The sequence below is a fragment of the Folsomia candida genome, unplaced genomic scaffold (genome assembly GCF_002217175.1).
Source record: "Folsomia candida strain VU population unplaced genomic scaffold, ASM221717v1 Fcan01_Sc013, whole genome shotgun sequence".
Taxonomy (NCBI): Eukaryota; Metazoa; Arthropoda; class Collembola; order Entomobryomorpha; family Isotomidae; genus Folsomia; species Folsomia candida.
Window position 1 is genome coordinate 1,482,369 of NW_019091205.1, and position 17,737 is coordinate 1,500,105.

Consider the following 17,737-nt stretch of genomic DNA (forward strand, 5'->3'; position numbering starts at 1 on the left):
TTACGATATCTTAAAACCTATATGAGTTCGGGGATTTATAACTTTGTGTCTAATCAGGTTAACCTGAACGAAACAATATTACGCGAAAGGGAGCTTAAACAAGGGGAAAATGTTAAATTTCTGTATGAAACGATCTCTTTTCAGGTAGTCAGTCTAAGCGGCAGTATTCAAACTATTTTCATTTTACTTGTTGCCTGTCTGATGGCATGTTTCTGTCTGATGGTCTTAGAGTATACGAAATACAATAGGGCAAATATCGCCAAGTGGGTGGCATTAATTTGGGCACGCTTCATTAAATTTGTGCAATTCGGGCGTCACAAAAAAATACGACGTAGAATTAAGATACGACCGGAAAATTGAGGACGGATAATGTTTCATCATATGCCTAGTTTGGGTTTCTGACTGAGATTGATAGTATAACAGGATAAAGGATAAGTACATGTAAAATATTCATCTTTCATTATTTACGGACATGTTTTTGGTAATATATGTATTTAACTGCTTACTTCGTCAAGTAGTGTTGTGTGAGAAATTTAATGTGATGCAGAGTTATATGTTGTGAATATTTAAAATTAGTTCGGGAAGAGAACGATATCGGAATGGTCCAAATATAGTCCGTAAAATTTTGACCCACCGAGGACCTCCTATCCTAAAATCACTTCTGAAGTTCACTAACAATTCAAAATACATTTTACACCTCAAACGAATTGCAACAAAATTCGAGAAATTGTGTTTAAGGGCCAAGTGGCGCCGAAGAGACCATTCATCATGAGGGAACTATGCATATCATATGCATCCTCCCCTCCTATCTCTTCCTCGTCTCCATATTCATACATTGATGTCTCGACCGGCCACTCACTCCTAAATTATCCATACATCGACTGAAGGACATCCTCTCCTTCAGCAAGGACATATACTGTCCTCCATCCAAGAATCCTGGCAGACGGAGTTCCGGCGTCTACCAAGACGTATCTCCTCTCTCCACAACTGCCATCCTAAAAGTCCCCTGACCGACGGCAATAATTTCGCCGACGCCACCCCAGTTGTAACCCGTGGCATCGAGTCGGCCACCAACTGACAGCTCTCCTGGGCACTGATGAGAGAAACAATTGGTACGCAGCATGTGGGAGTTGTGCTTGTAAGCGGCATCTTGCACCTGATCAAGTGATTATTAATTTAGTTAATTTAGCTACTTTATTATTTGTAATGCATTCAACCTGCAGATTGAAGGAGACTGGGTCAAGTCCATAACTTGCTCGGGCTTGGTTCAAGTTTGAGAGACAAATAGTGTTTTGAATGGTTTGATCATTTTGGGTTTGAATCGGGGTTCCAAAATATGATGAAGAATTGTTGATTTCCGAAAGTGGGGTCCCGATATCCTGCATGATAAAAACAGTTAATAGTAAACTTTTGAACCCGAATATATGTAGTGAAATAGTATAAGAAGTCCGAATGATTGACATTTCTTTTAAAATTACATTATGTACATACGACTTATCCTAAAAAATGGTTCATGAGTCGGCCTTACTTGGTACATAGATTTACTGGAAATTCGCCGTGAGCGTTTTCGTGAGCGACGGGATTTTTTTTCTCGTCTTTTCTCCACAACGGCATGGGTTAAAAATTCAAAACTGCGGTGTAATATCATATTACACCGCAGTTTTGAATTTTACAAAGTTTTGCATATTACTAATATGCACCAGGTATGGCCGTTTTCGGAGCCACAACGTCCAGTACCAGAAGTACTTCTGAGTTCCAAAACAGGTGGCCAAAGCCATCATAGCAACTTCTGTTCCCGGTTTGCTGCTTTGTGGGTGGGTACTTCCACTGCTTGGTGTTTTGTCTAATTTCAAGGTCATAATAATTAACCTAGGTTCATTACTCAGTGATTAAATGAAAAAAGAAGTACATGTTTCCGTTTTGACGGTCTAAATCAACGTAACAAACATGGGCTAAACTTTATCGATTTGGTCTGTTTCGTGGTTTTTGATCACATCGGATGATCTCCTAGACTCGGCCGTGACCGTGAATTTTTAAGCTGTGAGATCTGAGATATATATGAGTTTATCTTTCGCACCGACAAAAAAAGTGGAGCAAAATGACCCCCCTTCAAGGCGAGGCCGATTATTTATCTACCCCCCCCCCTTGTATATGCGCACATACAATCTTGGTATTATCATTATTAAATATTTTTTGCAGATTGTTTTCTAAGCTTTTAAGCAAATGCAAGTCAAGTATTATGCTCTACCTATTTAGTTCCCTTGAGCATTTACATATTTACCACAGGTGCGAATCCGACACACAAAACGTTAGTTGCGTATACATAAAGTTTTCAAATATTTTGTACTGTGTGTTGTTTGTTCCTTTCATTCCCTCATAAGCGACATATTTTTCGTCCGATCTTAAGAAAATACTAAGATTATTAACCATTTTCACCTACTAAACTCTGTTTAATTTTGAGTTTGCCAAATTTCTTCTTCTTTGTAATAACTAGTTTCCTCTCGTCTGTTCGATATATTTCTAAATCTTTCATAGTGTAACCCAAAACTGTAGAATTGGGAACAATGGAGCCATCAAACCGTGAAGCCTCCGTCCGTCCTCATTCGTGTTGTTTAGCACAGTAAATTGCATTTCTATCGAACCCACAATAGCATTACCCGTTATCAATTTGGCATCTGTTCTCTCGCCCTATACCCCTTGTCGATATAACCTCGTTTTCAACAATATTTCAACCTCAAACCTACCAACTACCCGCAAAGTCCCAGTAACACTGACCAAGCAACCTTTTTCTATGCCTCGATCATCAGAAAATATCCACTCACAACTGGATATCCTCCAAAATAAAGGATGGCTTCGCGAAATCGTCATTCTATTTGTCACCATAAATTCGCCAAAATGCACAAAATCCCACCTAAAGTCGTTAGGTAATTGGATTACTACTCAAGGCGAACACCATTTCCAACTAAATAAGAAACATAAATTACACGTTTATCCTGAAGATTTTTATTTTATTTTAGTTCCAAGCAGCTACAAAATATTTGATTCCCATAAGAATTCCGTGAAATTTGCGGTGTTATTATTTCTCCCTCAAAATAAGGTGACATCCTGTTATCAAAAAACTATTCCACTTTTCCCAAATTTTGTCTGCACCACTTCCGGTAAGGATACAATTTTAATCACTCCTTCAAACTACCCGTCAAAATCGGAGCAGCATTGGGTCGACCAGTCAATGAGCGATGCAACCTCAGAAATCCTATTTACCGTGGCATTAGACAAACTTAATGCAACCAGACGTTTCGGAGTTGAACAATTCGACCTCCTTGGCTGCAACAAGGTTCTCACGGAAGCCTGTTTCTACCCGACCGGTGCCTACGAAAATAGATTCATACTTAGCGAGAAGAGATATCGGTAACAAATTGTCGTCACAGCTTTTCATGGATTCTCATTTTTCTCTTGCGCCCACTTTTCGAGAGGGGTTTCGTTTTCCCTGTATTTCGCTCCTTACGACTCAACCGTGTGGATTGTCACCGTTATCATGCTGCTCTTATCAATTTGCCTCCTCTCGTTAGGATTTTACCTTTTGGACAAACAATTCTACACAGTTGAACTATTCCTATACTTTTTCGGTTGCTTGATCGATGAGGTGAGTCACCTTCCGAAAAAATTGAGCACTTCGCTTCCCTTCAGATTCTTAAGTGTTCCCTGGCTCATGGTCGGCATGCTTCTAAGCACGTGCTACCTGAGCAGTTTCATAATTAATTTGAACTCACCCCTTCCCGGGGAACAGGGGGACACGTATGACAAAATTTCTTGTCAGGGGAAACCAACCGCAATGGTAAATACCTCTATGCTTTATAAAAGAGGGATGAGCGCATTGTTTTCCACGAAGCGCAACAAGACCGCGGAATTGAGAAATCCCGCGGGTGGATTCTGCTATACAATTTTGTCTCAATTTGTCCAAACAACTTTGAGAACTAGGAAGAATTTCTATGAAGAATACAAATTTACCTATTACTTTTATCACAATATTTTCAAGCGTTCTAGTCACTCTTTATGCCCACCGCATTTACTTCGGTTACTGTATTCCATGATGAATCCAAGGATTCGCTTTTACCCGGGGAAATTAGGACTGTCCGACAATGCAACCCCAAACCAAGTAAATCGGATGATTGAGGAGGAAATTTTGCAGTGTGAGAGATTCGCTTATGGCGGACCGTCGAGAGAAATCGACGCCTACTATGGGTATCTGAAGAGAAATTATCCCGTTAAAAAATGGTATCGCCGGGAGAACATAATTTTTGAAATCCCGGTCGGATTTATGCTTCAAGTTTGGCGGGAATCACGCATGTTACGATATCTTAAAACCTATATGAGTTCGGGGATTTATAACTTTGTGTCTAATCAGGTTAACCTGAACGAAACAATATTACGCGAAAGGGAGCTTAAACAAGGGGAAAATGTTAAATTTCTGTATGAAACGATCTCTTTTCAGGTAGTCAGTCTAAGCGGCAGTATTCAAACTATTTTCATTTTACTTGTTGCCTGTCTGATGGCATGTTTCTGTCTGATGGTCTTAGAGTATACGAAATACAATAGGGCAAATATCGCCAAGTGGGTGGCATTAATTTGGGCACGCTTCATTAAATTTGTGCAATTCGGGCGTCACAAAAAAATACGACGTAGAATTAAGATACGACCGGAAAATTGAGGACGGATAATGTTTCATCATATGCCTAGTTTGGGTTTCTGACTGAGATTGATAGTATAACAGGATAAAGGATAAGTACATGTAAAATATTCATCTTTCATTATTTACGGACATGTTTTTGGTAATATATGTATTTAACTGCTTACTTCGTCAAGTAGTGTTGTGTGAGAAATTTAATGTGATGCAGAGTTATATGTTGTGAATATTTAAAATTAGTTCGGGAAGAGAACGATATCGGAATGGTCCAAATATAGTCCGTAAAATTTTGACCCACCGAGGACCTCCTATCCTAAAATCACTTCTGAAGTTCACTAACAATTCAAAATACATTTTACACCTCAAACGAATTGCAACAAAATTCGAGAAATTGTGTTTAAGGGCCAAGTGGCGCCGAAGAGACCATTCATCATGAGGGAACTATGCATATCATATGCATCCTCCCCTCCTATCTCTTCCTCGTCTCCATATTCATACATTGATGTCTCGACCGGCCACTCACTCCTAAATTATCCATACATCGACTGAAGGACATCCTCTCCTTCAGCAAGGACATATACTGTCCTCCATCCAAGAATCCTGGCAGACGGAGTTCCGGCGTCTACCAAGACGTATCTCCTCTCTCCACAACTGCCATCCTAAAAGTCCCCCATAATTCTATAATATCTACAACCTCTAAATATATTTTGGTTTCTTAATACCTAAATGTAAAATCCTACGGCTACGTAAAATAAATTGATAACTAGTTGCTATGTAAAAACAATAACTCTCGGGGTGACGCATATTATATTTCGGTGACCGATTTCGAGTGCTAAATCCGATAAAACATTAACTTTCGTGTATCTCACATCATAAGTGGGGCTGCCGATCGTACATACGGCCTTACGCCCCCAAACTGTGTGGTGTCCTTCCGGAACATTCATCCCAGTCCGTCCCGACTGCACTCACCTCTGACCTACCAAGCGCCCACCGGAAGACCAACGCCCACAGACGCATGTAGGAATGAGAAATAACGGTATAGTGCAAAAATTTGGTGACCCCGGTCCCCATCGAAGGAAACATTTCCCGGTATAGCCCCAGACGTACTCCTTTGTACTACGCGACCACCATATCAATGCACCCGTCAAATCTCACTCATACTTTTCTTCCCCACAATCAATATTCAGAATATTAAGGATTATCTCGAATGGGCAAAAGCAATCAGTGATTGGACTATCAACGACTGTAAACGACTTATTTAGAGAGATTATAGTATATTTAACCTATTTGGGTCCGATGGGACACTAAAAATCTAATGGAAACCTTAGGAAGCACTGAAACCTCAGAGCATGAGGAAGACCGTGAAACATGGTGGCAGAAATGTAATGGTTTTGGGCCCTTAACCATTGGATTAAGTTTAAATATTGCACTTTATTGTTATAATAATAACTAAATAGGTACAGGAGACCATTTTACGGGAAAATTTGGTATCTTTATTCAGATATCTGCGTCTTGGGAATAAATTTGCCTCCCAACAGTAAGGGCATCTCCAGCATATGGCGAATATCATCAAGCGGTAGTTCGAGCAAACTAGGATAAACGTTCTTTATTGGGTTGCCCAATGTCCAGGACTAACAAGGGACACTCACGACTTGTCGTTTGAGTCCAGGGTACCGACTATGTTTTTTAGAATCTACTAGGACCCCAGATGAAGGATCCATTCATATTTCCGTGTTAAACTCATATTTGGCGCCATGGCGTGGCGCTAAACTTAAAAATTTGCAATTTCGACCAGTTTCAAACCCTCATAACTTTAGTAGTTTATGTCGGATTTTCAAAATTTTATGCTTGAAATGATCGTAGAAGTCGAAATTTTAGAGAAAAAAATAAAAATAAAAAATTTCTAATTTTTGAAATATTTTTAGCATTTTTTCGACGAACCCCCATTTTTAAGAAAATTACAAAATTTTGCGAAAACTTAAAAGCAATAATTTTGGAAAAAATTTCATGGGATAAGAAAGTTGAACTCCTTGTCATGATTTTTGCCAAAAATTTTGAAAATCCGTCCAGGATTTCAAAAGTTATGGCGGTTTCAAAAATAAAAACATTCAAATTTGGCGAATTTGGCGCCACGGCACGACGCCAAATATAAGTTTTACACGGAAATAAGAATGAATCCTTCATCTGGGGTCCTAGTAGATTCTAAAAAACATAGTCGGTACCCTGGACTCAAACGACAGGTCGTGAGTGTCCCTTGTAAGCCACATCGACAATTTATGGGCGGAATTGGAGTAGAGAATTTTTAACAATACTCCAAAACCAAAAAATAGTTATAAGTGATCATCAGCCAGAAATGGAGGAATCTAGGACCGGAAGTGGTTAAAAACTTCGTGGATTTTACTATACGTCACAACCAAGCAGTTATCGATGCAAAAGGGGGCTTGATAAAGTGGTGATAAAAATTGACAAGTACATTTCAATAAAAAATTAATACGGTGCCATTAATTATTTTGCATGCATGTTGGAAGTTTTGCGGCTGTATTTAAAATATTTTGAAAACCGCTAAAGTTAGCAATAAACTGCTTTTATTTTTGAAATCCCCATTAAATTTCCCATCAAATCGATATATTTCACAATACTGGCATATTCCCAGAACGTGAAAACACTAAGGTTTGTGTCATGACTGCGAATGGTGCCATCAATAATTTGAGTTACTGTATGTATTTAACTGTTTACTTCGTCAAGTAGCGTTGTGTGAGAAATTAAATGTGATGCAGAGTTGTATGTATGTTGTGAATAAAATGAGTTCGGGAAGAGAACGATATTGTGAAGAATATCTCAGAGGAGAGAAAATTGGCGAAGTTTGACATACTTATTTATGTAATCATAAATATTTAAATGTGTAGGTAGAAACTCACAAATAAATACGAACGCTTTCATAAGTACGTATTTAATTCATTTCAGGCTGAATTTGAAGATTATTGATTTATTCATTTTAATTATCCGGTTATTAGGACAGGTTAAGTAGCGAAACACTTTGAAGGCCTGTAAATTAAAAAATGTGGACTTTCAAAATCTACTAATTCTGAGAAACGCCAGAGGTTTATAGAAATACATAAGAAATAAAAAAAATATGTTGGCACATATAGATATTTTTTAAAATAAATTTTGTTTTTTCTCTAGCTCCAAATAAAAGGTACTAAAATTGTGACACGCCAACTCCATTCTCATTATTACCGTCGAATATGAATTCGTATCAGTAATTAAGTTTCGACATCCTGCACCCGAACTGTTGTCATTAGACTTATTATTATTTCTTTGCTCGTGTTACGCGTTGAACACAATTTACAAAATAAATTGCTACATTAATACAAAAGATATACTTAAATATAAATAAACTTAAATGAACTATCGAACGGATTTCCTGTTAAGAAATATCCTGTTGACCAAATCGCTGCGGGGAAAGGGCATATCGTCAAAGTTTTAAAGTTTTATCATTTTTATTTTGAGAATCCATACTTACTGACAGGTTTTAAAAAAGTGGAATAAAATGACTACTATTTTATGGACCCTTGCATCTTCTTTTTATTTCTTCGATTTAAGTCGTCCATCCCTTGCCCATAGTTCCCTGCCTGACATGCCGTTTCTGTACATGCCCAACTCTCTTGAAGACTGTGAAATTTACTTTATTCAACACAAATTTATTGGCAATAATTCTTCCTCCGTTAATAAATTATTTGACACATTAAGAAAGAAGACTATCTATACGCCATTAAATATTCAAGTGAAATATCATAACAATAATTTTACTCAGAATATGGAACAAATTTACAGTTGGCAAAGAAAATTTCACCTGCTTAAGACAACAATCGTTAATTTGATTGCATCGATTAATAATTCCATACAAGTCCAACCTCCTCCCTATTTTCAATTATTGGCAGCAACGCGACAAACTAATCCAGATTATGTCTTCGCCTCCGTGAAGTTTCCTCCACTTGGAAAATATTACTTAAATTATGCAGCGGAGTCGTCGTCTCCCGCAATCCTGGTGTTTATTAACCTCTTAAACACGACAGAGATCGTGATGCCATGTATAGTCTGTACTGCTCCTTCCTTTGTACCAGTCATGCGTACCTCCTCATTAGCTGGAGTCGCCGCTCTGTGGGATGCAACAAACACTCACAATCTCCATGGTGGTGTCATGCTAACTGTGACTAAAACCAAGAACCCCGCCACTATTTGTGGCGTCAGCCTAAGTCGGTTTGGCGCAACTGATGCTTCGAATATGTGTACGTTACAGCTTTTAAGTGAACGCTATAATTTCACGTTTGTTAGAACAATGGGAGTGTCTAAGGATAAAACTAATCGATTGCAAGGTGTTGTTGGAAAAATGGATTTTAAAATATTTTTAAACGAGCTATTCCTTACTGGAATTAAATCACAACAATTATTAATCTATGATGTCGAATTAGCGAAAATCGATTTCATAATCGTGACCCAAATCCCGAAAGCCGTTAATAGCATTTGGGGTGTCTTTACCCCGTTTGAAGGTGCCATCTGGTGGTCGATTTTGGCATCTTGTATAGGAATTAGTGTAATCCTGCAGTTTCAAGGGAAAGGTTTACCAAGCAATTTTAGTGGCTTAAGATCTGTTCAGGATTTCATTATGGTTCAGTCACTCCTCTTTGGGCAAGCTATCGCGGACGAGATTATTAAGAGCGTTAAAAACAAGCAAGTAGCTCGACCTTTGTTGGCGATTTGGTTTTTTGTTTGCTACATTCTCATGGAAAATCTCTATCAGGGAAGCATCTACTCTGACTTGACCGTCCTGTATCCACCTAAGGTTCCCAGAACGTTCCAAAAACTTGTCGCATCGAACATGACAATTATCACGACTTCACAAATACTTAAGCCCTCAGAAACATCGAAACTTCCAGAACCAACCTCGATCCTAAAATCATCCATAATTCCAGACATTTTAAAGAAGAATTTCAGCGAAAGGTTCAACAACTTTTTGCATCAGATGAATTCGAAAATGGAATACATTAATGGTGGAATCGAAGACATATATGGTTAAAAATATTTCAAAGTCGATAAAAATTAGGTCGAGCCAAACTTCGAAATGGATATCAACTAAACCAACGTTTTCGATTATGGACATGGTCAAAGATTTACAATTGTATGTCGACTCGTTACGTATTCTCGGTAAAAGGCTGGTCATCCAGAGGAATGCGGATGTCTCATTTTGCTTCAATGGGGTGGCATTTGGTCGGCGAAACTTCATATCTCCAAAGATTCAGGCATTTCTGCGGAGTTTGGCGGAAACTGGTATCCAGGCTCGGTTCAATTACCTTGAAGAAGCAAACAAGAAATTGAAATTTATCAAGAAATTAGGGAAAGAAATTTATTCCAGGTTTATTCTGAAATTGAATTCTAATTTTAAGGGGGTGACGGGGTTTCGCGAAATCTTTACAGAAAATGAAGACGAGGAGGCTGCAGGATCTTTGTGGTACGTGTTAGCTTTATGTTCCGTTGTGGTAACACTGGCCACGGTTATATTCATTTGGGAATTGGGATATGCAAAGGTACAGAAAGGAAAGAAAGAAAGAATTAATAGTATTGTAGGTCGGGTGCAAACAAGCAATATCTGGATGCGTGACAACGGTTTAATTTAACTCGGAACGTAATCTACGAACCACATATCACAGTAGGATGTGTATATGCACTAAGGATTAAATAATTTGCCAGATATAATTTCGAAATGACTGTAGAAGGTTAAAATTCAAAACTGCACTCCCCATTAAAAATTCAGTATAAATATGTTCGAACGCTTTTGATCCTGTCGATAACCTAACCAAACTGGTAATAAGCATGCACCTGCAAGCACTATATTTGAAATGTATGTGTATGAAAGACAGCGAACTATTGCATAATGGACATGTTTTATCAAAAAATTAATGTAGAATTTCACAACACGATAGAATGTTTCGTAATCTTTAATATAATAAGTTCCTAGCTACATACATACATATATCCATAAATAATTCTCTATTGTACAAAATGGTTTTGTCGAAGATTTCATTGTCCAACAAGAACATGAAGAAGTACTAAAAAATGAATAAATGCGTTTGTCACCCTTCAAATTCTGAATCTTTATCTAAATTATATTTATAACTTTTTTTCTTTCGTGTCGTAACTACGAGGCAATAAAGTTGTACAATGCATGCAAATTTATATACCTAAATAATTAGTATATCCAAGTGGGGTATCCAATAATATACCCGGTGGTTGAGCAGGTGAAAATTGACACTTTTCAGAATCTCCTCGTCGCCTTTCAGCTGTATGTGGCATGCATACTCGTTATGGGTGCGAGTTTCGTGGTAGAATTTGTTCCCATGGCGCTAAGTAAAGTTAATTTTTGTAATCGTAATTATGTAATGCCGAGTTCAGAGAGTATAATTTTTTAACTTAGGTATATGTAATTGTGAAAACTTATCACGTAATTAAAGTTATTTTATATTTACTTGAGCAACTATTTATATCGATATCGATATGTTATCGATTTGGTATCGATTTATTATCTAACAGATAAAAAACTTGCAATTAAATAACCTCTTAATTCTGATTCTGATAGGATCGTCTGTGTGGATAACTAAGAATAGACTAACGAAATTAAATTACTATTTATCAGCAAAATCTCAATTTGGTCAAAACCGATTCAACGAATTATAGGTAGCATTGACCAATGAGTAATTGTCTTATTTGACGTACAATTAAGACATTGTCCAAAAAAGGAGGAAGTGGCGTATCAGAGTTTTCATAAAAGTTTTCATAAATATTTGTAATTGACGCTTGGAAAATAAAATCAGTTAAACAATTTTCAATAGTGAAACTTGTTAAAAATTAAGCCATAATTAGCCCTACTTATAGCCCAAAAATAGGCAACCAGTTTGCAAACGTGTGCACAATACATTCCACGCCCGGCACTAAATTTTGATTACGCTAGGCAGATTATCTAGATACATTAATGTTTCTAATTAACAACGTAATCGGCACAGTTTCGGACGAAAGTTAACATAACTTTTCCCATGAAATATACACATTTAGCACAGTCTAACACCTCGTCGGATACTACATATGTATTTTGTCACCATTTTAGGCGAATGTAATCTCAAAAATGTATCAAGAAGAATTTCTCTCCCTTTTAAATTTCCACGTCAGAATATGTCAACGGCTGAAGTGCATCCCATTTGAATTTGACATAAATTCTAAAAGCTTTGTTAAAACGAAATCTACTCGTATAATTCGCATCTTCAAATTGCAATGCACACTGACCGTGATTTATTGCACTGCACTGTTCCTGAATCTTTGTTTCGGTCCGTTAACCAGATCCGGTAGATTGCAAGGATTCGCGATATTTATTGCTTGCCTAGCAGCGTCTATTCCAAGATGGAATTATTCCATCGATATCGCTCCGATTCAAATAATAAATTCCTTCCTGGATTTCGAAGCAAGAGTTATGTCGGGTAAGAAGACTTATGGACTATTCTAAAGCCAACATTTCTGGGCACCATATCATATCTTATGCATCATTATCATCCACAGATCGTCCAAACCTTCCGCTCACCGGGGGAACAAGGGCAATGAAAACGTTCATCTATTTTATTGAGCTGGGCACGTTCGCATATCCAATTCTCATCTTTCTTTTGTTACGATTTCTACCCTGCACGCCGCCCTTCCTCTTATCCATTGTAGCAACGTGTGAAAGCTCAGGTGGCGCAGAAATGCCCCTTAGCTACGTAAAAACGCTTGCGGTTCAAATCTTCGAAACTTGGATGTTCTACCATATCACGTATTCTGGAACTACGTGGGTTCTGTACGTCCTCTTCGTCGGAATAGCTTTTCTTCTGCATTACTTTCAACTTCTTAAAAGGTGATTAAAGTTAAAACGATAGATTAGTAAGTTAAATAGCGAACTGAGTAATAATACAAAAAGTCAATGTCGCAATTTCTGACGGTTAAATTTCATACATTTAAAAGAATGAAACGATTCGAAACGAACTGATCTTTAATTCAATAGCATTTAAGTACGAATATTTTTCAAAGTATGTATGTGATTTTTGACTCAAACGTTAAATACATATTAACTGACAATAATTTATTAATTCAGAGAAATTGAGAATGGAAGCGATGTAACTGCCTGCATCCGATTGTACTGCTATATTCAAATCTTGGAAAAATCGTTCAACGCTTTCGTTACGGTTGCGCTCGTTCCTATGATAATATCCTGCCTGCCAGCAATTCAAATATCGGCGCTCTACGTATGCATCACGTTGCATGGAGAAATTTCATTCCCTGGATTCGCAATATACCCCATGTTTGTACTTATCGCAGCGATAAACAACATACTTGTTATAACGCTGGCTTCCTCCGTAAATATTTCGTCGAAACAGGTACTACATGAATTAACACAGAGAATCGTTGGTTGCCAAGGTGGGAGAAAGGCTTTGTTAATGAGGAAAGTCAAAGCCTGTGGCGTTCTCAAGATCAAATTCAGCTCAAACTACATTGACAGGGGAACACCGTTGGTTATGCAGAATTTCTGTATTAACCAAACCGTGTCCCTTTGTCTGGTGAAGGCGAGGAAATTCACTTAGAAACTTGACTTAGAGACATGGAAGTTGACCTTGATCTTGACCTGGTAATCAGAAGTCGAGATATGTAGCAATGCATTTGGTAAGATGAGTTGAAATATGTAATACGTACGCAGATAATATTTACTTACATAAAAAGATACTATCTGAAATGTATTTCATTGCAGTGTTTATGTTCGCTGGGTAGAACGGATAAAATAATAATAGATATTTATTAAAAAGCTCGTCGCAGGAGCGGTCAATGCTGCTGAGTTTAGATAGTTTGATTCTACACGTTTTAGAAATATATTCCAACAATACATATCAATAAATAGAGAATGATGTCGTACGGAATTTATACTCAGAATACATAAAACAGAGCTTTAAATTTGTCATATTTAATCCAATAATCCAATTTTATCATGTCTATTTAAATTATCAAATTAATCCATAAAATACTTAATGGTGATAAGGTTTTTTTGCAAACGTGTGAACTTTGCTCTTATTGTTAACTAGCGTAAAAGCCCGTCTCACGGCCGGCGAAGGGCTTATTTGATTTTCGTGAAAATTAAGTGGTATTGTTCATAACTCCACCGAATTATTTTAGTATTTTATATATACAACATTTCCGGCTTATAATACAGATGATGCGAACTCGTAATGAATACTTATGTACATACAGCAATAACCAAGCAACAAGTAACGATTTTTTTCAGGAGAAGAATAGGACCAAACTTTGGTCCTATTCTATACTTTGGTCACCCAATATAGACTGGGGGTGGGGGTCGTCTTCATCCTCAGGACGGAAATTTAAATCCGCTCCGCCAAAAGAGTAGACAAAAATGTAAATAAATAAATAGATATGAAAGTATTACAAAAACATATGCAGAAAACATCGCATTTTTAATATCTAAGCAAGTGCTGTATTAATGCGGTGTTCCTATAACTTACACTCTTAGAAATCCAGTATTAAAATAATATGTACCAGGCAGTATTCATATATTTATGAATCTACCAACGTGGTATTAATAAATAATACCGTGTGGTAACAACCCGGTATTAAAGTTTTACAATATTGGTATCAAATTTTGACGGACCGGTATAATTTTAATACCAAGTGGTAGCAAATTTAATACGGGGGAAATCAATACCTGCCCGACTATACCAGATTTCTAGCCGTGTACAAATCTAAGCGTAATACATATGTAAATGTAAGTGTTACAAATATCTACAAGTGTAAGTCGACATACAAATATCTATGTACTTAAGGAAAATAGTCACAAATTTACGAAACATTTGACAGTCTCGACGTAATACGCATAGAATCAGAACGGATTACATCGGAGAAAAACAGGTAAACATTTCAGTTCCATGAATAAATACCCATATGCTTCGTTTTTGCTCGCGGTTATCAGCACTGCTAAATTATTTATTTCCGATAAGATAACTCAGCAATACACATGCGTACATAATAATTCAAAACATCCTGTCCTGACCATAACAGGATTATCTGGTTGTGCCATTCCGTTCCTCACTTATACGTTTCCAGCTCAAAGTTTTTGCCTGATTCACAATCCAAACCTCCAAAGTGCAAAAACTCCACAAAAAATTACGAATAATTAATCCTCAACATGGAAACAAAAATAATTCTCCAAGTAATTCTGATCCTAGTCCAATTACTCGCATGGGTAAGAAATTTCTGATAAAAATTCCTCAATTCCGTTACATGAAAGTAATTATTTTTCTGTCGGATTTCAGTCTATGAACATCGCTGCATTGGTCATGTATCGAAAAGGAGACGAGGGTTTCTTTATGGGTGCTTCCTACAATAAAAATCATGACGCCGAATCCTACGTTTCCTGAGTATTCATTGGTTTCATAGCGCTAAATAAAGCCCAACTAATTTCTCGCGTGATCAATTATTGTACGGATCGGGGCAAATTTTATAAACTGATTCCACTCATAAGTACTTCAACATTTTGCATTTGCATAATTTATTAAAATTCCTCAACTTTAAATGCTTTGAATTTGTTTAAAATAATGTTACGCATTTGGAAAGCAAATGTATTATTATTTCTGAATTAAGTATACTAAACAAAATCCAGACTAATCCTAAGCTTTACACTTTCTCAATTTAATGCTAATATGGATTCACATACATAATTTAGTTTAAATAATGGCGAATTTATTTAGAGTGCACTTATATTTCAAAGTGGTAACAATATTTCTAAAAGTGTATTTACACTGCTATAAATCTGGAATAGTCAGGCAGGCACTGAATTCTTGGGATTAAAGTTGCTATCGCTTTATAGGTGATAGGAGTGTAGGGACAGTCCATTAATTAGGTAACGCAAAAATCACGTTTTACAGATCCCCCTGACCCCCAACATATTTAACATAGGCACGATATCATTAGAGCCAAAGTCCCCCACTTCACTCCTCTCGCGTTCCGAAATTTATGGACGGCCCCTTATAAATTTGCTACAAGTTTCATTTGTTTAAAAGTTTAATACCAAGCTATTACTATGCGGTCGGTAATACCGACTCGGTATTACTTCTTCATTCCAGTTGGGTAGAGTTACATAAGTATGAATACCGTGTAGTATTATTTTAATACCGAATTTCTAAGAATGTATACATACTTTTGCAGGAACTTATTATGTTGGTGTGCGGTGGGTTCGCATGGATGTTTGCTGGTTCCATCATAATAAATTTTTGGGAGGCTTTCATCCCTTACAACCAATTCACGAATTCTAATCCTTCCGCCATGGGTGTGACCATGGGGAAAATCAGTTTTGTTATAGGAATGATTTACTTGCTTCAATTGATCTTTATCATTGTGATACACGTTTTGGATCGAAAAAATGGGCGGAATGGGGACAATAGAGTAGCACAGCCGGCACAGGACAAACAGGAGTGTCGCGTCGTCCCTTCACAGACTTGAGAAGTATTCAATTTAAAAAATGGGATTCAAACCACTTATATATTTTGTGGACATTTATATAAATAAATTAGTTTTATAATAGGCGCGCGTTTAATTGCATATACATAAATTCAATAAAATGAGTGAATAAAAAATGATATATTATACTATTTTGTGTAGACAAAAATTTCTGGTTTTTGTCCGAAAATTTTTATTGCGATGAAAATTGTAAAATTGTACTTATTCCGATTTAAACAGTAATACATTTTTCTAATTTTGTATTTTTCACGGTTCCTTTTCCTACATGAATCCACTAATGAAGATTTAAGTTACAGAACTAAATAAATAATAAGCAAATAAACGTCATAGATATTAATTATCCTGCTAGCATGGCACGTCGAGTAGCGAAAAGCTTTCGACGCTTATAAGCAAAACTAAAAAAATAAAATTTTCAAAATCTACAAAATATGATTTTGTGCAGCATATTTTTACAACATCGGAAGCCAATAATTTGCACATTTACATGAACAACGGCTACGTACTTACGGTAAAAAAATCAAAAATACTGACATTGAATCTGCATTTGGAATAAAATAAGAACTTGATACATCTGTATTTATGGTTTCATTTTACACGAAAGTATTTCAGATTCGAATTTGATATAAATATACTGGTTGACCTATCCTTCTTGACTTTTCATATTGAATGATACATAAATATACTGATATACTGAAAAAAGTTAATGAGATTATTATTTTAAATATAACCAGAAATGATTTCATGTTCTAATCTGACACGATTTTCAGGAGATATATCTAGCCCTTTTGCAGTCTAGTACCAGAATTGGATGGCTTAAGTCATAACTTTCATCTGGAAATACGAATAAACAAATGTAACAATGTAAGTATTTAAAATAGTATTACACACATTCATTGTTTGCTTACCGATATCTTCGCATTGGGGAAAATGTCCAACAATCGGATGTAAAGGCCATTTCGAGCCAATTCAGTTTTTTGATAACGCCAAAAGTTGATACCAACCTTTTTCACCGACTTGACGACCTGATGTGAGTGATCTTCTGGAGGAAGAAATGAAGCAACAATGGAGAAATCGTAGTTGTGAAACTGCAATTTTTCGAATACTGGGAAGCACACTTGATAATTAATCCGTCCAAAGTTTCCTGATCCTGGACTACTTTCAAACTCAATTTTTTTGAACATTCCAATGCCATAAATCCCGAAGCTTTTCATAGCCGGAAAAACTGGGAGTTTGAAATCCATTGCTGTGCGCTTTTGTGACGAAAAATTCATAGAAAGATCTTCGAGTGTGAGAGAATGTTTATGTAATAATTCGTAAATAATTTTTGGCAGGTCGTCTAGGCGTGGGTCGACACCACGAATGGCGGACCAAAACTTCAGTTTTTTCAACGGTGAAGGAATTTTGAGGAGACATTCCATCCCGTCGGTATCCAAGTGCTTTCCCAACACCAAGGAATTA

At 36.8% G+C, this 17,737-nt stretch overlaps 1 long non-coding RNA gene across 1 annotated transcript; it reads left to right on the forward strand.

Moving 5' to 3' along the window:
- Positions 1–14,826: 14,826 nt before the first annotated feature.
- LOC118437348 lies at positions 14,827–16,398 on the forward strand. Its single transcript, XR_004836040.1, has 2 exons — positions 14,827–15,005; positions 15,076–16,398. It is a non-coding gene; the product is annotated as an uncharacterized LOC118437348 (long non-coding RNA).
- The last annotated feature ends 1,339 nt before the right edge of the window (positions 16,399–17,737 follow it).